The following is a 24324-nucleotide window of genomic DNA, read 5'->3' on the forward strand; positions in this document are numbered from 1 at the left end:
TTACCCCATTTATCATTTGTATAAAAATAGGCTACTCATTTATTTGAGTTAATTTTATATCCAGCCACTTTGCTGGAGTTGTTTATCAGCTGTAGTAATTCTCTGGTAGAATTTTTTAGAGTAGCATGTATATACCATCCTATCATATACACATAGTTATACCTTGACTTCTTTTCCAATTTGTATCTCCTTGATTTAATTTTGTTGTCCAACTTCTCTAGCTATAACTTTAAGTGCTATACAGAATAGTTAGGTGGAGAGTGGGCCATGCATTGCTGAGTTTGAGGCCAGCCTGGTCTACAGAGTGAGTTCCAGGACAGCCAAGGCTATACAGAGAAACCCTGTGTCGAAAATAACAACAACAACAAAAAAGTAATGATAAAGAAAATTAACACAACCTTTGCCCAACTATGTCAAGGAAACCAATAGTTGACCCTGAATAACAAGATATGAGGTCGACAGGTATTGAAGATTGTAACAATCAGGAGAGAAATTGAGAGTGTTATAATATTCTAAGACTGACTGTATATCACTTCTTTAAAAACGTGTACTCCATGAATTTGGGAAACATAAGGAAATACTTAAATTTTGATATTCACCCGAACCAACAAATTTAAGCCAACTAGAAGTCAACAGCCTGCTAATGGTGGGGGCACATACCTTTAATCCCAGCACTCCTGAGGCACAGCTAGACAGATTTCCATGTAAGTTCAAGGCTAGCCTGGTCTATTTACTGAGTTCCAGGATAGCCAGGGCTACACAGAGAAACCCAGTCTCAAATAAACCAATACTAATGAACAAAAACCAAAGAAATCAGCAATGTAAAAAGAACAATAACACATGAGGAAACTGATGAAGTAATCAAAATTCTTGATGCTAAAGAAATCCAACCCAGATGGATGTTCAGCAGAATTCTGCCCGACTCAAAGGAGTCTCAGTTCTATAGTCAACTTGGAGTTTATTTTTTTCTTTTCTTATCTTTTTTTGTGTGTGGTAGAGCTTGGAGACTGGGTTTCTCTGTGTATCCTTGGGTATCTTGGAGTTTGCTCTGTAGACCAGGTTGACTTCAAATTCACAGAGATCCACCTATCTCTGCATGTTCTGTGATGGGATTAAAGGTCTCCCATCAAACTCATCCAGAACTAGTCAATTCTTGCTACAGAATAGAAGAAAAAGGAGAAGGAGGAGGAGGATGAAGAGGAGAAAGACTCATTGATCCACTCTACTGCTGCTGTTCTTCTTAGTGATCATCTAATGGTATTGACATCTCCAATACACTGGGGTCTTCTGCTGAAATTAGGCTTCACCAATAGCCTCTTATATGGTCTCTTCATGGTGCTAAGCCTCAAATTCTTTACATAATCCCTTCAGTCTTGGAACATCAATAAAAGCTAAAGATGCACCTTCACCAATGACCTTCCAAGGCCTCTCATGGGGCCAAGCTTCATCTTTTCCTTATGGCTCCTTCAGGCTTTCAAAACCAATATTAATTGGGTGCCTTGTACACATTACCTAGGTCTTCATCACCACTAACTTTTTAGCTCTAGCTAACTAGCTTTAATTGTTCTAGTAGTCTCCTTCTCCTCTTGACTATAAAGCCAGAACAAAATGGCCAAACCTGCCAAGTTCTGCTGCTTACAGGAGCTGGAATTTGTTATGTCATTTTATTACTGGCTTTGGTATTTCCAACTGTTTCATTGCCTAAATTTGAATGTCCTAGATCTTGCTCTATAGATTAACCTTGAACTCACAGATCTCCAGACTAGTCTCTGGGGATTAAAGGTGTGTACGACCATTCCTGGATTTAAATCTCTTCTTGACCCAGATCTTGCTCTGTCTCAGGCTGGCCTTGAACTCAGAGATCTGCTTGACTTTATCTCCTGGGATTAAAGGTGTGTAACACAATCCCTGGATCAAATTTAGTTGGTAAAAATCTTGCCCTAAGGTTAATTCAATTAAATATTCTTGAACACATGTTTCAGCTCCATTTGACTTCCTGAGGCCCATTTAATACCCAAAATCTATAATTTATATTTTTTCTTTTTAAGCTTGCTTATTCAAAACATGCTTCATAAGATTTAACCAGAGAACAAAGACTATGACCTACATTTCTTTTTTTATGATTTATTTTATTTATATGAGTACACTATAGACATCTTCAGACACACCAGAAAAGGGCATCAGATCACATTCAAGATGCTTGTGAGACACCATGTGGTTGCTGGGAATTGAACTCAGGACCTCTTGAAGAGCAGTCAGGGCTCTTAACTGCTGAGCCATCACTCTAGCCTTTTTTTAAAAAATATTTATTTATTTATTTATTTATTTATTTATTTATTTATGTACATGGGTTCACTGTTGCTTTCTCTTTGATATGCTGAAAAAGGGCATCAGCTCCCATGCCAGATAGTTGTGAGCCACCCTGTTGTTGCTGGGAAATGAACTCAGGACCTCTGGAAAAGCAGTCAGTGCTCTTAACCTCCTAGCCATCTCTCCAGAGGCATGATAGACATTTCTGGGACTTCCTTTGTTAATTCAATTAATCTGAGTCTCTTCAACTTAGCCACAGGCAAACTCTTCAGATGGAGCAAAGAGGAAATATGTTCTTCACCATAATAGTACAAAACAGTCTCTATACCCCATACTGAAGTTCTTCTCCACTAAAACCTCTTAGGCCTCTTTCACACTTACAACATACTCATGTATTTTTGTTTTGTTTGTTTTGTGTTTGGCTTTTAATTGTTGTTGTCTTTGTTGTTTTGAGACCAAACCTCACTATTTAATCTTTGGATAATCTAGAACTGAAGTCACACTCAAGTACATGATCACAGTAATTAACACATTAAAATAAATACACAAATACAGACATTTAAACCACAAACACTAACTGAATCCATACATAAAGAAGTGCATATAGATACACAAGAAGGGTTAATCAAGCAAAACTCAGCATCCTGACTTCTAGTTCCATGATTCATTTCACTCTAAAAGGTCTGATTCAATCAACGAACAGTAGAAAAAAAATGGATCTTTAACAGTAATGAGTGGTTGGAGATTCAATGGACCAATGAGATAGAAGGTGTGGAAAGGAGGTGGGATTACTTGGGTAGGGATGAGGCGGAAGGTGTATAAAAGTCTGAGGAAGCCAAGCCGACTGCCAGATTTCTGAACCTTGGAATTGCTGCCTGTTCGTGCTGGTAATAGGAGCCGTGTAGCCAGTGTCCACATCACTTAAGGAAATTACATCCATAAGGAGGCTTCTTGCTTGCTGGGATAGCCTTATCACCATCCAGGTATGAATTCATTTCCTATTTATAATAATTTTATAAAAACTGATAGACTTCAGTTTTAGTTTTGTTTTAGTTTGGTTTGGTTTGGTTTGGTTTGGTTTGGTTTGGTTTGGTTTGGTTTGGTTTGGATTGGTTTGGTTTGGTTTGGTTTGGTTTGGTTTGGTTTGGTATGGTTTGATTTGTTTTGGTTTGGTTTGGTTTTTCGAGACAGGGTTTCTCTGTGTAGCACTGGCTGTCCTGGAACTCACTTTGTAGACCTGACTGGCCTCGAACTCAGAAATCTGCCTGTCTCTTGGACTTCCGTTTTAATGAGAAATGGGATTTCATGGGAATTTCCTTATTTTATTTTTTTATTGGATATTTTATTTCCATTTCAGACACTATGCCCTTTCCACATTTCCCCCCACCCAGAAACCACTTATCCCATCCCCCTCCTCCTGCTCCTAAGAGGATGTCCAAAACCCACCCACTCCCACCTACCCACTCTCAAATTACCCAACACTAGGGCATCCAGCCTTCACCAGACAAAGGACCTCCTCTCCCACCTATGCCCAAAAAGGCCATCCTCCCCTAAGTATACAGCTGGAGCCATGGGTCCTTCCCTATGTGCTCCCAGGCTTGTGGTTTAACCCTGGGAGCTCTGCTTGGTTGGTATTAATGCTCTCTCCATGGGGTCACAAACCCCTTAAGCTCCCTCAGTCTTTTATGTAACTCTTCCATTGGGAACCCCATGAATAGTTCAATGGTTAGCTGTCAGCATCTGCCTTTGTATGTGTCAGGCTCTGGCAGACCTCAAAGGAGACAGCTGTATTAGGCTCCTGTCAGCAAGAATTTCCTGGCATGCACATCAGTGTCTGCCTTTAGTGACTGCACATGGAATGGATATCCAGGTTGAACTGTCTTCTGACAGCCCCTCCTTCAGTTTCTGTCCCACACTTTGACTCCATATTTGTACCCAAGAGTACACTGTTACTCCTTCTAAGAAGGACTGAAGCACCCATACTTTGCTCTTCTTTCTTCATGAGCTTTATGTGGTCTGTGAGTTGTATCTTCAGTTTTGTGAGCTTTTGGGCTAGTATAGAATTATCAGTGAGTGCATACCATGTGAGTTCTTTTGTGATTGGATTACCTCACTCAGGATGATATTTTCTAGTTCCATCCATTTGCCTAAGAATTTCACAAATTTATTGTTTTTAATAGCTGAGTAATACTCCATTGTGTAAATGTACCACATTTTCTATATCCATTCCTGTGATGAAGGACATGTCGGCTCTTTCCAGCTTCTGAATATTATAAATAAGGCTTCTATAAACATAGTGGAGCATGTGTCCTTGTTATATGTTGGAACTTCTCTGGATATATTTCCAGGCTGGGATAGCTGGGTCCTCAGGTAATGCTATGTCCAATTTTCTGAGGAACCACAAGTCTGAGTTCCAGAGTGGTTGTACCAGCTTGCAATCCCACCAACAATGGAGGAGTGTTCCTCTTTCTCCATATCTTTGCCAGCATCTTCTATCACCTGAGTTTTTGATCATAGCCCTTCTGAATAGTGGGAGGTGGAGTCTCAGGGTGTTTTGATTTGCCTTTCCTTGATTTTGAGGATTTTGAACATTTCCTTAGGTGCTTCTTGGCCATTCAAATTTGCTCAGACGATAATTCTTTGTTTTGCTCTGTAGCTTATTTTTAATAGGGTTATTTGGTTGTCTGGAGTCTACTTTCTTGAGTTCTTTGTATATACTGGATATTAGCCCTCTATCAGATGTAGGATTGGTAAAGATCTTTTCCCAATTTGTTGGTTGCCTTTTGTCCTATTGACAATTTCCTTTGCCTTACAGAAGCTTTGCAATTTTATGAGGTCCCATTTGTCAATTCTTAATCTTAGAGCATAAGCCATTGGTGTTCTGTTCAGGAGCTTATCCCTTGTCCTCATGTATTCGAGGCTCTTCCCTACTTTCTCTCTATTAGTTTCAGTGTATCTGCTTTTATGTGAAGGCTCTTTATCCATTTGGGCTTGAGCTTCTTACAAGGAGTTAAGGATGAATGGATTTGCATTATTCTACATTCAAACATCCAGTTGAACCAGCACCATCAGTTGAAAATACTGTCCCTTTTCCACTGGATGGTTGTAGCTCCTTTGTCAAAGCTCAAGTGACCATAGGTGTGTGGGTTCATTTCTGGGTCTTTGATTCTATTCCATTGATCTTCCTGCCTCTCTCTGTACCAATACCATGCAGTTTTTATCACTATTGCTCTGTAGTACAGCTTGAGGTCATAGATGGTGATTCCCTCAGAAGGTCTTTTATCATTGAGAATCATTTACACTATCCTGGGTTTTTTGTTAGTCTAAATAAATTTCCAAATTGCTCTTTCTATATCTATAAAAATTAAGTTGGAATTTTGATAGGGATTGCATTAAATCTTAGATTGCTTTCCATAAGATGGCCAATTTTACTGTATTAATCCTGACAATCCATGAGCATGAGAGATCTTTCCATCTTCTGAGATCTTTAATTTCTTTCTCCAGAGACTTGACCTTCTTACACTGAACTTTGACTTGCTTGGTTAGATTCACAACCAAGGTTTTATAATATTTGTGACTATTGTGAAGGGTATCCTTTCTCTAATTTCTTTCTCAGCTTGTTTATCCTTCCAGTAGAGGAAGTCTATTGATTAGTTTGATGTGATTTTATATCCAGCCCCATTGTGGAGGTTGTTTGTCATGTTTAGGAGTTCTCTTGTGGATGTTTTGGTCACTTATGTATACTATCATGTCAAATGTAAATAGTGATATTTTGACTTTATGACTTTTTGTTGTCTAATTGCTCTGGCTAGTATTTCCAGTACTATTTTGAATAAGTGCGGAGAGAGTGGGCAGCCTTGTCTAGTCTGTGATTTTAAAGGGATTTCTTCAAGTTTCTCTCCATTTAGTTTACTCTTGGCTACTGGCTTGCTGTATACTGCTTTTACTATGTATGGGCCTTGAATTCTTGATCTTTCCAAGTCTTTATTTACCATGAAGGGATGTTGAACTTTGTCAAATACTTTTTTCAGTAACTAGTGAGATGATCATGTGCTTTTCTCCTTTGAGTTTGTTTATATAATGGATTACATTGATGGATTTCTATGTATTGAACCATCCCTGCATTCCTGGGATAAAGCCTACCTGATCATGATGGATGATTGTTTTGATGTGTTCTTGGATTCAGTCTGTGAGAATTTTATTGAGTATATTTACATCGATATTCATAAAAGAAATTGGTCTGAAGTGTTTTTCTTTGTTGTGTCTTTATGTGGTTTAGGTATGAGTATTATTATAGCCTCATGGAACAAACTGGGAAGTGTTCTTTCTGATTCTATTTTCTGGAAGTGTTTGAAGAGAATTGGTATTAGGTCATTGTTGAATGTCTGATAGAATTCATCATGAAAACCATCTGGTCCTGGGCTTTTTTGGTGGGGAAACTTTTAATGAATGCTGCAATTTCTTTAGGGATTATGAGACTATTTAGATTGTTTTTCTGCTCCTGATTTAACAGTGATACCTGGTATCTGTGTAGAAAATTGTCCATTTATCCAGATTTCCAGTTTTGTTGAGTATAAGCTTTTTTACTAGGATCTGATGATTTTTTGAATTTTCTCAGTTTCTGTTGTCATGTCTCCCATTTCAGTTCTGATTTTATTAATTTGGATACTGTCTCTGTGCCCTCTGCTTAGTCTGGCTAAGGGTTTATCTATCCTGTTGATTTTCTCAAAGAAACAGCTCCTGATTTTATTGACTTTTTTTGTATAGTTCCTTTTGTTTCTACTTGGTTGATTTCAGTGTTGCGTTCAATTATTTCCTGTCATCAGTTCCTCTAGGCTGCATTTGCTTCCTTTTCTTCTAGAGCTTTCAGGTGAAGTTGCTAGTGTATGCTCTCTCCAGTTTCTTTTTGTAGGCACTTAGACCTATGATTTTTTCCTCTTAGCACTGCTTTCATTGTGTACCATAAGTTTTGGTCTAAGACTTCGTTCTCATTAAATTCTAAAAGCTCTTTAATTTCTTTATTTCTTCTTTATTTATTCAAGTCATCACTGAGTAAATCATTGTTCAGTTTCCACGTGTATGTGGGCTTTCTATCGGTTTTGTTATTATTGAAGACAGCCTTCAGTCTGTGTTGATCTGATAGTATGCAAGGGATTATTTCAATCTCTCTGTATCTGTTGAGGCCTGTTTTGTGACCAAATATATGGTCTATTTTGGACAAGGTACCATGTGGTGCTGAGAAAAAGGTATATTCTTTTGTTTTAGGATGAAATGTTCTATAGATATCTCTTATATCCATTTGGATCATAACTTCTGTTAGTTTCACTGTGTCTCTATTTTCTGTTTCAATGATCTGTCTATTGCAGAGAATGTGGTGTTGAAATTCTCCACTATTATTGTGTGAGGTGAAATGTGTGCTTTGAGTTTTAGTAAGGTTTCATTTAAAAATGTGTGTGCCCTAGTATTTGCTATATAGAAGTTCAGCTTTGAGAGTTCATCTTAGTAGATTTTTCTTTTGAGGAGTATGAAGTGTCCTTCCTTATCTTTTTTGATAATATTTATTTGAAAGTCTACCTTACTCAACATTAGAATGCCTACTCCAGCTTGTTTCTTGGAACCATTTGCTTGGAACATTGTTTTACAGCCTTTTACTCTGAGGTAGTATCTGTCTTTGTCACTGAGGTGCGTTTCCCTTATGCAGCAAAATTCTGGTCCCGTTTTCGTATGCATTCTGTTAGTCTATGTCTTCTTATTGGGAAATTGAGACTATTGATGTTATAAGATATTAAGAAAAACTAATTATTGCTTCATGTTATTTGTTATTAGAAGTGGAATTGTGTTTGTGTAGCTATCTTTTGGGTTTGTTGGAAGACTACTTTCTTGCTTTTTCTAGGTTGTAGTCTCCCTCTTTGTGTTGGAGTTTTTCATCAATTATCCTTTGTAGGACTGGGTTTGTGAACAGATATTGTGTAAATTTGGTTTGGTCCTAGAATATCTTGGTTTCTATATTTATAGTGATGGAGAGTTTTGAAGGGTGTAGTAGTCTGAGCTGGGATTTTTGTTCTCTTATGGTTTGGATGATATCAGTCTAGGAACGTCTGGCTTTTATACTCTCTGGTGAGAAGTCTGGTGTAATTCTTTTTTTTTTTTTTTTAATTTTTTTTATTAGATCTTTCATTTACATTTCAGATACCATCCCCTTTCCCCATTCCCCCCCCCCTTAGAAAACCCCTATCCCATGCCCCCTTTTCATTTTGCATTTATACATTTTTTTAAGAAATGTTAATCATAGGCTTTATAAGTTTGGTATTGTTCAATCAGAGGTGTAACCCACTACCCAACCTAGATATATCAACTATCTTTGACTGGTGGAGATACATGAACATCTGCTTCCCTGTCTCCCCCCTCTATCTCTCTTTCATCACCTAGCTTCTCCTCTCCTTCTTCTTCTTCTCTTCTTACTCCTTTTCTTCCTCTCAGTACTCCTCCCACCTTAGCTCCTCCTACACATCACCCTTCCTGTTAAAAGGAAACTTTTCTCTCAAAATACAATTAGAGCATAATTATGCCTATTTGTACCAGTGAGGTACAAGATAGTCCTAATACCCAGTCCATCCTTTTGTTGACTAACCAGCACCTCTGTCATCTATCCTAACTAAAACACTTAGTTCTGAACCTGGCTTTTTCCTTGGCTTTAGGATGAATGTCAGCTGATGACCATACACTCAGATCTTTTCTCTCAAAGTAAATAGCTATAAGTTTTCAACCCCATCAGAAATCCAGAATGACTGAGTTGACTATAATTGTGGGAAGAACAAAGCATAGCTTCTAAAACTTAGCCAATTTATAGAGACCTCTGAACACCTGGACACTCGCTCTACTTCAAAACGTTGGAGCATCTGTTCTTCTGCCTTCTGGCCCAGGATCATCTGACAGACCTTAGTGCTGCAGAATTATTAAGGGCTGATTACTCTGTCTAGGCAGATATAATCAGTCGACTATTCTGCAAGTGTGTCCTTTTCTGGACAGTAATTTGTCTGTAGAAGGAAAGTGGCAATTCTTGCCTAGTGGCTGTCTCACCACAACTGGAGTAACTCCAAGGATGCTCAATTTCTTCTTAGAATTTAACATAGGAAGCTGTCCGGAGCAGACAGGTCTCTCATGAAAATGAACATTAATACTGAAATGTTTGTCATGTCAATTCTAAGGATTTCTGATGTTTTGAAAGCCAGCTATCCATGTAAGGTAATCTGGACTGTTGCCTGTTAACTCCACTCAGCTATTTCTAAATAAAACATAGAGAACACCCTTATAATAAACTCCAAGTCATGAATTTGCTATAGTCCCTTAACTCACAGGCTGACCATCTCAAATCAGTTAAAAAAGTTAAAGGACTGGGTTTAAGCTTTGTATTCCTAAGTGTGTTATACTGGTACAATGCCTATGAGAGTAACAATATTCATCTCACTCTTATATCACTAAGAAGCTCATGCCAATGAAAACCTTAAAATTTGTAAACAAAGTAAATTGGTGCCATTTAAGAATTTATATCTTCATCTTGATATTAATTATACAGATTTCTACTAATAGGTTATGGCTATGCAATAAACCCTAGCTAATCCTCTCTATTCCGACAAAACCACTACTTTTCCCTAGGGAGACAGCCCAACATTTACCAACTTAGTCCCCATGCCCAGGGAATAGGGGCGCTGACTCATCATTAGCTTCTTCAAGCTGATTATGGGCGTTGAGATATTAGAAGAGGAGTGGGGGGGGGAGAGCAAGTTGACAATCCTCTGATGCTGTGTCTTCGCTGCCTCCAGATGGAATTCACGGACCTCAGAGGTTTGAGCAGGTCTGCCCAGCTTGCTTGTTGAGTAGATACACCAAGGCTGATCATTCTGCAATATACAATTCTCAAAACAAATTTTAGTATCAAGATAGTTTTTTTTTTTTTAAAGAGGGCTGACATTTTATTAAGAATGTTGGTTCTAACCGCTTTTCTATTTTTCCCCTCTTTTATTGGATATAATATTTACATTTCAAATTTTATCCCCTTACCATATTTCCCCCACCACCCAGGAACCCCTTATCCCATCCCCCCTCCTCCTGCCTCTATGAAGGTGTTACCCACCTACCCCCAGCCTCCCTCCCCACCCTCAGATTCCCCCCCCTCAGTGCTCAGCCTTCAGGGTACCAATGATCTTGTCTCCCACCTATGCCCAACAGGGCCATCCTCCCCTACATATACAGCTGGAGTCATGTGTCTCTCCCTATGTGCACCTGGGCTGGTGGTTTAGACCCTGGGGAGCTCTGGCTGGTTGGTATTCTTGCTCTCCTCACAGGGCCACCAGCCCGTATGGTTCATGGTTCCCTCAATTTACTCTCTAACTCCTCCATTGGGAACTTTGATCAGATTAATGGATAGCTGTGGGTATCTGTCTCTGGTTATGTCCGACTCTGAGAGACCTCTAAGGAGACAGCCTTATCAGGCTGCTGTCAGCTTTCCCATCCTGACATCCCTATCAGTGTCTATTTTTGGTGACTGCCTATGGAATGAATACCCAGACACAATGGTCTCCCTACAACCCCCCCTTATGATTCTGACCCACACTTTGTCTCCATATTTGCTCCCTTGGTTATTTAGTTACTCCTTCTAAGAAAGACCTAGGCATCCTCACTTGTTCTTTCTTCTTCATGAGCTTCGTGTCTTCTGGTAGTTGAATCTTTGTTGTTTCAAACTTTTGGGCTAATCTCCGCTTATCAGTGAGTAAATACCATGTGTGTTCTTTTGTGATTGGGTTACCTCACTCAGGATGATATTTTCTAGATCCATCCATTTACCTAAGAATTTCTCGAATTCATTATTTTTAATAGCTGAGTAATATTCCATTGTGTAAATGTACCACATTTTTTGTATCCATTCCTCTGTTGAAGGGCATCTGGGTTCTTTCCAGCTTCTGGCTATTATAAATAGGGCTGCTATGAACATAGTGGAGCATATGTCTTTGTTATTTGTTGAGGCATTTTCTGGGTATATACCCAGAAGTGGTATAGCTGGGTCCTCAGGTAGTGCTATGTCCAATTTTCTGAGGAACCGCCAGACTGACTTCCAAAGTGGTTGTACCAGCTTGCAACCCCACCAACAATGCAGGAGTGTTCCTCTTTCTTCACATCCTCGCCAGCATCTACTATCACCTGAGTTTTTGATCTTAGCCATTCTGACTGGTGTGAGGTGGTATCTCAGTGTTGTTTTGATTTGCATTTCCCTGATGACTAAGGATGTTGAGCATTTCTTAAGGTGCTTCTCGGCCATTCGAGTTTCCTCAGTTGAGAATTCTTTGTTTAGCTCTGTACCCCACTTTTTAATGGGGTTATTTTGTTGTTTGGCGTCTAATTTCTTGAGTTCTTTGTAAATATTAGATATTAGCCCCCTATCAGATGTAGGATTGGTAAAAAAATATGGAACGCTTCACGAATTTGCGTGTCATCCTTGAGCAGGGGCCATGCTAATCTTTTCTGTATCGTTCCAATTTTAGTATATGTGCTGCCGAAGCGAGCACTGGTGTAATTCTTATAGGCCTGCCTTTACATATTAATTGTCCTTTTCCCTTGACTGCTTTTAGTATTTTTTCTTTGTTTTGTGAATTTGATGTTTTATTATGTGACAGGAGGAATTTCTTTTCTGTTCTAGTCTATTTGGAGGTCTGTAGGTTACTTCTATGTACATGGGCATCTCTTTATGTTAGGCAAGTTTTCTTTAATTTTGTTGAAGATATTTACTAGCCCTTTTAGGTAGGAATTTTTACTCCCATCTATATCTATTATCCTTTGGTTCGGTCTTCTCATTGTGTCTTGGATTTCCTAGATTTTGGGGGTTGGGAGGTTTTTTGTATTTTGCATTTTCTTTCACAGATGTGTCAATGTTTTCCATGGTATCTTCGCATGAGATTCTCTCTACTATCTCTTGTATTCTGTTGATGATACTTGTGTCTAAGGCTCCTGATTTTTTTCCCTAGGCTTTCTATCTGCAGGGTAGTCTCCCTTTGAGATTCCTTTATTGTTTGAACTTCCATTTTTATATCCTGAATTCCTTTGGCTGTTTTGTTGTGTTTTCTTGCAATTCTTTAAGAGACTTTTTGTTTCCTCTCTAAGGGCTTCTACCTGTTTACCTGTATTCTCCTATATTTCTTTAAGGGAGTTATTTATGTCCTTCTTCTTAATGTCCTCCATAATCAACATGAGAAATGATTTTAAATCTGAATCTTGTTTTCCAGTGTTATGGTGTATCCAGGACTTGTAATGCTGGGGGAACTGGGTTCTGATGATGTCAGGTAAACTTGGTTCTTGTTGCTTATGTTCTCGTGCTTGCCTTTTTCCATCTTGTTATCTCTAGTGCTACCTGCATTCACTGCCTCTGACTGGAGCCTGTCTTCCCAGTTATCTTGATTTTGTCAGACCTCCTCAGAGTCCACCTGTCTATGTGTTCCAGTGATCCTGAGAACCTAGTTGGAAGAGCTCATAGGCTCATGCTGCATCTGGGATCCTGAAATCTTGCTGCTCTGAGTACAGTGGTTTCTCCAGTGCTCTGAGTGTAGTAGATCTAGGATGGGTCAGCTTATGGTGTCTTTATGGACGCAGACAAGTTAGGTGTCTGCCTCAGCCAAAAGGCAATTTCCTCATTTTAAACATAGGTTAGAAAGGAACAAGGATGGCCTGGAACTCTGGTTCTGAAGCCTTCTGGTTTGATTTCTAGATTACTAGATTTAATATGGAATTTCAGTGAGAATCATCTTTATCATTTAATCCTTCTGCAGTATTTATATAATGTTTCACACATTATGTTTTTTTGAATTATATGGACTAGAATTTTCTCTTTTAACTATACTTTACAAATTGTACTGGGGAAAGCTTCCTTGTGTCCCAGAAGCCACAGATGATCAAGAAACCAAGGCTATAAGAATGTGTTTTCTTCAGTCTTGTTCAAGTTTTTAGACATTGTATAAGATGTGTATGCATGTATGAGTTAAAGTATACAGCTCCCACAACTGAAAACTAGAATTAATGTCCTGGGCCCAAATGATCAGGATGCAGGATAGACTTAGAAGTACTGATGGATATATTGTCTCATCTCTTTATTCCTCTGGACTCCAAATTGTAATGAGAAACTCTTCTCCCTGTAGCCTATGTACACTTGTCTTCTCCCCTAAGACTCACATGGGCAGGTGCTCTCATTCAGTAGCATGGCTTTCCAAATGCTCTGGGGAAAGTTGTGAATTTGACTTATGTTTGGCATTTCAGATGTGGTATGATTGGTTATGCAGATGGCCATGAATTGATAAACCTTTTACCTCATTAACCAAATTAGCATAAGCCCAGCTTGCTTCTGCATGTCTCTAAATGGTTGAGTAGTACTCACAGACAGGGATCTCACAGGTCCTTCTTAGCCCTTTCCAGGAGAGATCAACCTGTTGAAAGGACAATTAGGCTGGGTTGGGCCTATGACATTGACTCAATATTTTCTTAAAAGGCCAAAAAACTTGATCATTATCTTTTCCCTGAAACAAAACTCTGGTCAGATTGTATACTCCTGAATAACCCTTCTGACTAGGCACGCAATTAAGAAGAACAGAGATTGGTATCATATGGGATAAAGGTTAATTTTTTCCTCTGTGGTTGTTTACACGGGAGTCTACATGCTGAGAGTGATGGACTTTTGGCTTTAGACCATGAGATTGGATAACTGTGCAGAGTGGATTCTCCATTATTGCCAGAGCATGGGCTCTGGCCTTCTGATTCATACAATGTGTGAAAAAATAGAGATTTCCAAAATGTAGCCTGAAATTATGTCCCCTAAATTTTGCTCCAGGTTCCTTCTGACTGAATATCTGTTAGGATGAGCACCTCCAACCCTCCCACACTCGAGCAGCTGGCATTGGAGGCGCTGGTGAGGAATGGTGCCATAGACTTCTCTGATCTGGAATACCTGCCCACTATGCTCTTCCCACCACTCTTCATAGAGGCATTCAATAGGAGATGCACAGAGTTATTGAAGGCAACGGTGGCAGCCTGGCCCTTTTCCTACCTCCCTGTGGGACCATTACTGAAATCTGATGATGTGGAGATGATGAAAGAGGTGCTGGATGGCATAGATCTACTGATAACCCAGAATGTTCCTCCCAGGTAAGCAAGAGTCAAAACAGCTACAGGGAAATAGGGTTAGTGGTAAGACACATGAGGGCAGAAAGACCGTGATCAAACAGGACAGAGAATAATGATGTCATTGACATGGGGATTTGTGGAAATACTATTCAAGGTGAAAGCTGATCTAAGTGAAACTCATAGTGGACAGCTCAGAGTACTAGTAGCCCTAGTAGGATGAGCCTTTCCCTGGCTTTCCTACAGACACTAGATATGAAAGAGACACAAGTCAAGAGCAACTGAATAGAGGGAAGTGGGTCATGTCTCCAGATGTGTCAGGAGCCATAATGGGACAAGCTAATAATTAGCAGGTGATCATCCTGGAATGGTTTGCCTTGGATTATTATATAATCTGCAACAAGTGAGCCCTTATTCAGCAAGGCTGTAAGGGACTTATATGAAGAAAGCTTCCTGCTATTGATATGCCTTTTCTATTATTAGAATTAAACATATCTAACAATCACTAAGCAATAGCACACCTCTTTGGAGCAGCTATCTGCAGATCCACAAAGATGTACTGTCTTGGGTTGATGCTATATAGACAAATAGGTGACTTCTTAAGTCTTGTTGGTGATTTTATAAGAATTCCTAAAATTATATAAATGATTATTATTAAGCTCTTTTGTACTGGGACTGCTATTGAGTCCCTTTCTGATAGTCAAACTGCAATGAGAACTCTGCCAGTCTTCCATGTGTCATTAGTTAGTTGCTCTTAGATAGTAACCGCACTTTCTCCAACTCAGAGCACGTTCCAAGAGGTTGTAAAACAATTAACCAAAGGTCACTAACAGGAAACTCATGATTTAGTATAAGTGTTAGGACAGAAGATATAATGTTGCCTGGGTTTATCTATACAAACCTTCATTAATTTCTTAGTTATAGTTTTAAACCTTCAGTGAATCTGTTGAGCTAGACAAGTGATGGATGTTTAACCAGTTAATTACTACTAATGGATATGCATGTAAACATTCTCTGTTGTAAACTCTATTTCAATTTATGATTTGATTTTTGGTGTGAACTTGTGATGAACTTTGTAATATGTGATCATGTGCTCTGAAAGATGTAAAAGTTCTGAATACAAAGACAAAAAGTAGTAGTAGTAGTAGTAGTCATTTGTCCCTTCCTTTCCTTTTCCCCAGCCTAGATTTTTTTCCCTTAGAATTTTTCCTTTATTAGATTTTTTCTTTCCCCATTTAAGACCTATCTGGTTTTTACCTTAGATAACTTTTATAGGAAACTTTTTACACTTAGTAATAAACTCTATTGTTATTTCTCTAAGTGTCTTTTTCTTCCTGAGACCTCAGAGTAGCAGGCATAAGTTAGAGACCAGCAGTACCTGCTGAGATAGAACAAAGGCCACATTGCCTTATCCTCTGCTGTTAGGCTACAGGTGTCAATCACCTAAGCCTGCAGTCTTTTACCCTCAGAAGAAGTCTCCTACTCTGTGCCTCTGCCACTACCCTCTCTGGGCTGGGAGGCTCCCAGCACATATGCATATAGTGCAGTGTCCTTAACTGCCTGGTGTGAAGTGTTATGTTAGAGCTGATGTTAGACGGGTGGGATACAAGCTGAGTCCATATTTATTCTTGTTTTAAATTATGAAACTTTATGTATTTCCATCACAGAAGGAGGAAGCTACAGGTAGTGGACTTGAGAGATGTGCATCAGAATTTCTGGGGTGCATGGGCTGGAAGAGAAGATGGAGCGTGCTCACCAGATATTTTGAGAAAGAAGCAAGGCCCAGAAAGTCTTCCTACCTATGCATTGACACAAGGATTGCAGGTGGTCACTAACCTGAGCCTCTTCTACTCTTTGAGAGAAGCCCAAGAATGCTTACTCCAGTGGGCCCAGAAGAGCAGTGACTCTTTGCAGATAATCTGTCAGAAGATAAAGATTTTTCTCATCCCCCTAGAGATTATCAAGGAGGTCTTAGATACTTTCCAGCCAATCTATATTGAGGAATTGGAAATATGCACACATGAGGTACTGTCTTTCCTCCGTTTCTTTCCACCTTTCCTTGGCTAGATGAGAAATATTATCAAATTCAAACTACATCAAATTGACTGCCAATATAACCCCATGGAGATTATAAGTGAGGTGATAAACATTTTTCACGACAGCTATATTGACAAATTGGAAATATCCACCTATGAGATCCTGTCTTGCCTACGTTTCTATCCATATTGCAATGGACAGGTAAGTAATACAGTGAAATGCCATCTAAATGAAATCGATTTCCAATACAATGTTTTGGATACTGTGACAAATGTAAAGAAGTGTTCTGCAGAATTCTTTTCTCTGTTCTCCAACCTCAACCATCTCTAGAGTCTCTATTTGAATGGTTCCTACATTCCCAATGACAACATGAAAATTTTGTTCAGGTAAGGAAGGATGGTGAGCTATTTCTGTTCTGGCAGAAAAACTTTCCTTTTACTAGGAACATGAGTGAGCACCTGTGGTGTGCCAATCACAAAGGTTGTTACAATGACAGACTCGTTACAGTGTCAAAGTGTGGACTATTTGTTTCTTAACTGAAATCACTTGGTTCAATTCCTACTCCTTTAGCTGAGTCTGAGCTGGTATAGAGGATATTGAGATAGCAGCCTTGCAAACAGGTCCATTGTATGGGTCAGATGCAGTAAGTGTGCTTTGCATATTCCTCTTTGGGATCCAGGCAAAGCTAATGGAAAGAAACCGGACAGAGCAGAGAGCCCTGAGCTAGAGAGGCTCCACACTAGCCCTTTACAAAGATATATGTGTACAGGAACTAGTTTGTTCCTCTATTGGAGTCTGTCAGCTTCTAATTCTCCCTAAATGGAAGGATGGTTTGAACATAAGTTGGGACTAAGTAGATGAGAAATCTGAGACACTGGGGAGGAGGTCATCAGAGTCAAGTGTAGAACCATGAAATCAAGGATGAAGACTATGGAGATAGCAGGAACAAGGATAAAGTCTGCAGGACACAGGTCAAGATGTTGCCAGAACCTTCCTGTGCTAGTCCTTTGTAGGAAAGCTCTTCTGGCATGATGTGTGCAGCAAGCTATAGTTCTTTGACAGAGTGAGCATGGAGAGTTGCAGACCTGTGGTCTGAGTCTTTCCCACATGACTGTATTATACCTCAGTATATGAGCAGACACCAACATGCTGTGTCCCCAGGGTGGACATTCAACAGAAGCATAGATTGACTACATATGTAGATTCTCTGTCAATCTTACTAGTGTCCTCCAGCAATGTGAGTTAGAACCAATTTCTTGTTTTTACTCCAGATGCCTGAAGAACCCCTTAGAGTCTTTGTCTATGTCTTTCTTCCAACTCTCGATGTCAGACCTGAAACACATGACAAAGTGTCAGAGCCTCTATCAACTGAAACAACTGCACTTCAATGCTGTAGTGTTTTCTGAGTCATGTTTCAAGAGTCTCCGAATTCTCCTAGAGAATGTATCTGAAACTCTGCAGAGTCTGCAGTTTGAGCACTGCAGGATGAAGGACTCTCATCTCAAAGTCCTCTTGCCAGCCCTGAGCCAGTGCTCACAGCTCAACTGTATTAATTTCTACTATAACGACTTCTCTACACCTGTACTGAAGAACCTTCTCCAATGCATGGCCAATCTGAACAACTTGACTGTAGAGGTGTACCCTGCCCCAAACGAGTGCTATGATCCCCTGGGTGATGTTGTGGTGGAGAGTTTTTTTAAACTGTGTCCTGAGATGCTGCAAATGCTCATGGCCAAAAGACAGCCCAAGAAAATCATGTTTGCCTCAGCCACCTGCCCTCATTGTTGGGGATGCTGTGTCTATGACATGGTTCCCAGGCTTTGCCTTTGTTTTCAGTAAATAGGAGATTGATTCTGGATGCTGTGAAATGAAATCTGAAGAAGTACATTCACCAGAGAGTCCCTGAATTCATAGCTTTAGATGTAATAAAATCAAAATGGTGTTTAGTGGATTGAGACCTAAGGTGATTTGATATGAAGGGCAATAGGATAGTAGGAACAGGGTCTTGTGGAATCAGAAAGACAGTTCTGCATGCCTAAATATGCCTCCATCAAGACAGGATCCACACTGGTTTTCCCATTTTGGAAATATAAGGCCAGTCTATGAACTGACAGTTCTCCTCTTGTGTGCTACCCATGTCATCGATCTCAGTTTTGTTTGTGCTGTTCTATGACCTCCTGATGTATGATCAAGGAAATTATCATCTGAGCCTCATTGGGGGCATAATGCATTAAAGTCAATTATGACATTATCTTCTACCCTTTACTTCCCACTCTTGCCTCCTTGGTTTGTTATGTGCACATTACTGTCAAACTAACTGTGAAGGGTTCTTAAAACCACTCTCTGTACAAAACCATCCTTGGAATGTGATGTGATTATGAGCACAGAGGCTTTCCTACACAAGACTGTGCAAGTGAACACATTTTAGAAACAGGGTGTTGGGTTGTTGTTAGAACTTATGTTCCATCAGTGCTCACAGAGATGGGCTATTATACGATTTCCTATGACCATGGGGCATCATGGTCCATCAAAATATTGCAGTTTTATCAGTGAAATTTTCATTCCACAACACACCTTATTCAGCACAAGTAGAGTGCATACTGTCTTCAATCCCCTAGGGGTTGAACCCTCTACTTATCTGGTCATTCACAGAAATATAGACAGGATAAGCAGGCCTGTCCATCTAACTGTCTGTAACTCTTCTTCAATTGGGTCCTATGGTCGTTTCTGAACCCCTATATGTTGCACATAAGTCCATGCTGGTGAAATATACACTTACATTTAAATAAATACACCTACAATAAATATTCACAGTTAAAAAATATACTTTAGCACCAGACAACCAATTGGTTGTCTTCCCTCGGGAATGCCAACTCTTCTCTTCCTTGCCTTTTAGTTTTCTTCAGTTCTTTGTGTAGGGCTGAGACCCTAAAGCATTGTCTCTGTCTAGTTTGCCATGTTCACTGGTGTCATGCTTGTTCAGCTCCTATAAGTTCAACTGTGTATTTCAAGCTTTGCCTATAGCTTTTCACACTACTAATACATGCAATCTCACAGCACATTCACTGGTTCTCTAGAGCTTACAGTCCTCTTTCCACATCTTCAGCAATGTTCCCTGTGTGTTTTGCATATGTACCCTTTGGTATTGATGTCCATAATTCTGCATCTATATTGGTTGAGGTTTCCTTTAGGGGTCTCTGCCTCTTGAAAAGAGAAGTTTCCTTTATGTTGGGTAAAGACTCTAATCATCAGTGGGTATAAGGGCAGATGTTTGTAGATTGTTGTTAGGGATTATAATTGTTTACTACACAAGTGCTTGTAGGAATCTCCTAAATTGTCAGCCCTGAAAATACACATGTATCTCTTAATTGGGGTTTAATTGATGTGAAGAAACACCAGGATCAAGGCAACTCTTATAAGGGAAAACAGTTAATTGGGGCTGCCTTACAGTTTCAAAGGTTTAGTCTATTGTTGGCAGGGCAGAATGCATCGTGGCATGCAGGCATACATGGTACGGAAGATGGAGCTGAGATTTCTACATCTAGATCCACAGGCAGTCTAAAGAGAGTTACCCACTATGTCTGGCTTGAGTTTCAGAATGGCATAGCCCACTCTGAAGTTACACTATTCATGCCACAGGGCCACACCTATTTCAAAAAGGTCATGTCTTCAATAATTCCATGGCCTATGAATCTATGGGGTCCATTTTCAGGCATCCACAATATGAGTAGCTTCATACAGACTTAATACATTTTATTCAGGAATATATATATATATATATATATATATATATATATATATATATATATGTAAACACATATGCTTGTATGCTTAGAATAACAATTAGCTAAAAAGAGGCAATAAACTTGGAGAGCATTGCAGGTTTTGGGGAGGGTTTGTAACTTGGTAAAGAAAGAAGATATGTAATTAAATTTTAATCTCAAAGAGAAAACAAAGTAAGTTATTGGACCCACCTAAGCATATTTCAACATTTAAAGATGTTGAGGGATTCAGAGTCAGTTTCAGCAGGACAAATCATTTTTTTACACAAGTTGGAGGTAATATACTCAGTATAAGTCCACACATCTTTATACAGCTTCATACCAAGATCTTTCTCCTACAAAAGTTGTAGGATGGATCTTAGTTGCTAAAGTGCTTGTCTAACATGGGAGAGCCTTGGGTTAAATATCAGAACCACAGAATACTGGGCAGAGGAGTGCATACCTGAAGTCTCCCTACTGTAGAGGGAGAGGGAGAGGATCAGAGAGGTACAAGATTATCCTAGTTACTTAATGTATAATTTGTTCTTGGTTGTCAATTGAAATACATCTAGCATTAACTAGAAACAAATATGCTGGACATATCTGTGTGTAATATTTTTGTTTGAGTTCTTTTCTCTTTTTTTGGAGAGACATGTTTTTGTTTTGTTTTGATTTTGTTTTTGTTGTTGCTGCTGCTGTTTTGATTGAGACAGAGTCACTCCCTGTGTATCCCTGGCTCTGCTGAAACTTTGTAAAACAGGTTGGCCTGGAACTCTTAAGAGATCCTCCTGACCCTAATTCCGAATAATTGAGATTAAAGGTCTTTGCCTTTAACACACCTATTATCATTTTTTTCTATGGCTAATATCATATTTATTGATGAGAGGGTAGAAACAAAATATGATTATTTCTCTTTACCAAAACTGACATCATACAGAATTCCAGAATAGTGCAATAAAACCAAAAAGAGTAAATAGAAGTTGTTTGGACTGAGAAGAAACAAAAATTCCTTTGTTTAAAATTGTTAAGTCATTTCTATAGAAATCCAAAAAGACTCAAGAGCAACTAAGATTTCAAATAAAAAATATAACAAGGTTACAGAAGAGAAGTTTAGGGCACATAACCCAATTGTTTGTTGTATCCCAAGAAATAGACTGCAATTATAAAAAATACAGTTAAGCAGGATGTTGTGCACAAGGCTTTATTTCTTGATTTGGAGAAGTTTACATCCACCCTGGCCCTATGTAGTGAGCTCCAGACCAGCCAGGAATACACAGTGAAACTCTGTGTTTAAAAAAAAAAAAGAAAAAGGAATAAAAATAGAGGTAGAGATAGAGACTAGATAGATAGATAGATAGATAGATAGATAGATAGATAGATATAGAGAAAGAAAGAAAAAATATATATTTACATGAGCATCTAAAATGGAATAGATACAGGCAAAGTTAAAGTTTATACAAAATCAATGTGAGGAAAACCATAAAACTCTAATTAAAAAATAACAGACCTAAATGATAAAGAAAATCTATCAATTCAGTAAAATGGTTCTAAAATTAACAAGGCACTATAGTTTGGATTGAAATGTCCCCAAAAGGTTCAAGACTTGGTCCTCAATGTAACAATATTCAGAGGCAGAGTTTTTGGTAGGTCACTGGATAACAAGAACAATCTATCAAAGGACTCATAACTGAATGATCTTTGAAGAAGTGACGGAAACTGTTGTAGTTGTATCTTGCTGGGGGAGACTCTCATTGGAGGTATTCCTCTCAAGGGTATAGTGCTTGTCCCTGTCCCTTTTCTTTCACTTTCTCTATTTCTTGGTCAGCATAAGAGGTGCATCTGGGCTCTACTAGACACTCTAAGCATGTTTGGTCTTGGGTCAGCTGGAAGTAATGGAGCAAGTTATCACAGACTGATGTCTCAGGATTTCATCCACAGATGAAACATTCTCCCAAGTTAGCCAAGTTCTTTCTCTGAAAAGATTGGGAACCTTTAACTTCTGACATAGTGCAATAAATTTGGCTTTTTAATTTCTTCAAATTCAAGCATGGCCAGGGGTAGCTCTTGGGGACCAATCTCCTGTATGGTGTCGTCCACCTGAGGCTGTGGGTGGCAGGGATGTGGAGGCCATGGCTCTGCACAGGGCTTTGGGTGGCATGACAGGCTGTGCAGGCCAGTGTGAGCAGGCTAGGGAGGCCCAAGGGGAGGCAGGCACACATGCATGCCCAGGAAACATGATCCTCACCCCAGTATCTTTCTTTTTTATTGGATATTATATTTACATTTCAGATTTTATCCCCTTATCCCATTCACCCACCACCCAGGAACCTTCTATCCCATCCCCTCTCCCCCTGCTTCTATGAGGATGTGCCCTCACCTACATGCCCTCCCACTTCCCCACCCTCGACTTCCCCCTCTACTAGGTATTCAGCCTTCATAGGACCAAGGATGTCCTCTCCTACCTATGCCAGACAAGGGCATTCTCCCCTACATATAGGGTTGGAATCTTGGGTCCCTCCCTATGTGCTCCTAGGCTGGTGGTTTAGACCCTGAGGAACTCTTGTTGGTTGGTATTGTTACTTTCCTTATGGGGCCACAAACCCTTTCATTTCCTTCAGTCTTCTCTCTACCTTCTCCACTGGGAAACCTTTGATCAGATCAGTGCTTAGCTGTGACCTCTAAGGAGACAGCTATATCAGGCTCTGGTCAGCATATACTTCCTGACATCCACATCAGTGTCTACCTTTAGTGACAGCACATGAGATGAATACCCAGGTGGAATGGTCTCCAGACAACCCCTTCCTCAGCTTTTGTTCCACACTTTGTTTCTATATTTGCTCCCTTGAATATTTTATTACTCCTTCTAAGTAGGACCAAGGCATCCCCACTTGGTCTTCCTTCTTCATGAGCTTCATGTGGTTTATGAGTTGAATCTTGGCTATTTCAAGCTTTTGAGCTAATATCCGATTATCAGTGAGTAAATACCATGTGTGGGGTTTTTTGTGATTGGGTTACCTCACTCAGGATGATATATTCTAGTTCCATCCATTTACCTAAGAATTTCTCAAATTCATTGTTTTTAATAGCTGAGTTATACTCCACTGTGTAAATGTAACACATTTTTGTATCTATTCCTTTGTTGAAGAACGTCTGGGTTCTTTCCAGATCCTGGCTATTATAACTAAGACTGCTATGAGCATAGTGGAGCATAGGTCTTTGTTATATGTTGGCTATTATAAATAAGACTGCTATGAACATAGTGGAGCATATGTCCTTGTTATATGTTGGAGCATCTTCTGGGTATATGCCCAGGAGTGGTATAGCTGGATTCTCAGGTAATGTTATGTCCAATTTTCTGAGGAACTGCTAGAGTGATTTCCAGATTGTCCAAGTGATTTTTAAGTTGTCCCAGCTTGATATCCCACCAACACTGGAGGAGTGTTCCTCTTTCTCTACATCCTCCCCAGCATCTACTATCACCTGAGTTTTTTATCTTAGCCATTCTGACTGGTGTGAGGTGGTATCTCAGGGTTGTTTTGATTTGCATTTCCCTGATGACTAAGGATGTTTGTTGCAGCCCGCTCTGTCCACAGGTCGGGTTCTAGCAAGAGAGAGAGTGGGGGAAAGAAGGGAGAGAAACTCGAAGAATGGAAAACAACCCAGAGGATCTGTAGTCAAGTCTCCTTTACTGTCTTCAACACACACAATTCCTACTCTACTACACCACCACTACACCACACACTATAGCACCCTACTCCACTACTACACCACCACTACTACACCACACCTTACAAGGAAATCCTGGGTATTTATAAGCACAAATAGGAGAACACAGGTGAAAACACTTTACCACATGCACCATACAGCTGAGGTTACTAAACAGCAAAACAAGCTATGTGGGATAAACAATATATTTATCAGAGTGTGCTTCAGCTGTTATAGGCTTTTGAAAACCAAGTCTTTCATCAGGGTATATGGTTCCAGATGGCTGCAAAGTTGATCTAGCCGCTTTCTACTAAAGTCGGCTCCCAACAGGTCCCCCTTTTTAAATTTTTTT

General features: G+C 39.5%; 1 non-coding gene and 1 pseudogene across 1 annotated transcript; one reads left to right on the plus strand and one right to left on the minus strand.

Annotated features, from left to right (window-relative positions):
* Positions 1 to 11766: 11766 nt before the first annotated feature.
* On the minus strand, positions 11767 to 11873 carry LOC117709767 (U6 spliceosomal RNA). Its single transcript, XR_004606986.1, has one exon. It is a non-coding gene; the product is annotated as a U6 spliceosomal RNA (small nuclear RNA).
* Positions 11874 to 14193: 2320 nt separating this feature from the next.
* On the plus strand, positions 14194 to 18345 carry LOC117708294 (PRAME family member 12-like; annotated as a pseudogene).
* Positions 18346 to 24324: the final 5979 nt, after the last annotated feature.

This window comes from Arvicanthis niloticus, chromosome 5, assembly GCF_011762505.2.
Source record: "Arvicanthis niloticus isolate mArvNil1 chromosome 5, mArvNil1.pat.X, whole genome shotgun sequence".
Taxonomy (NCBI): Eukaryota; Metazoa; Chordata; class Mammalia; order Rodentia; family Muridae; genus Arvicanthis; species Arvicanthis niloticus.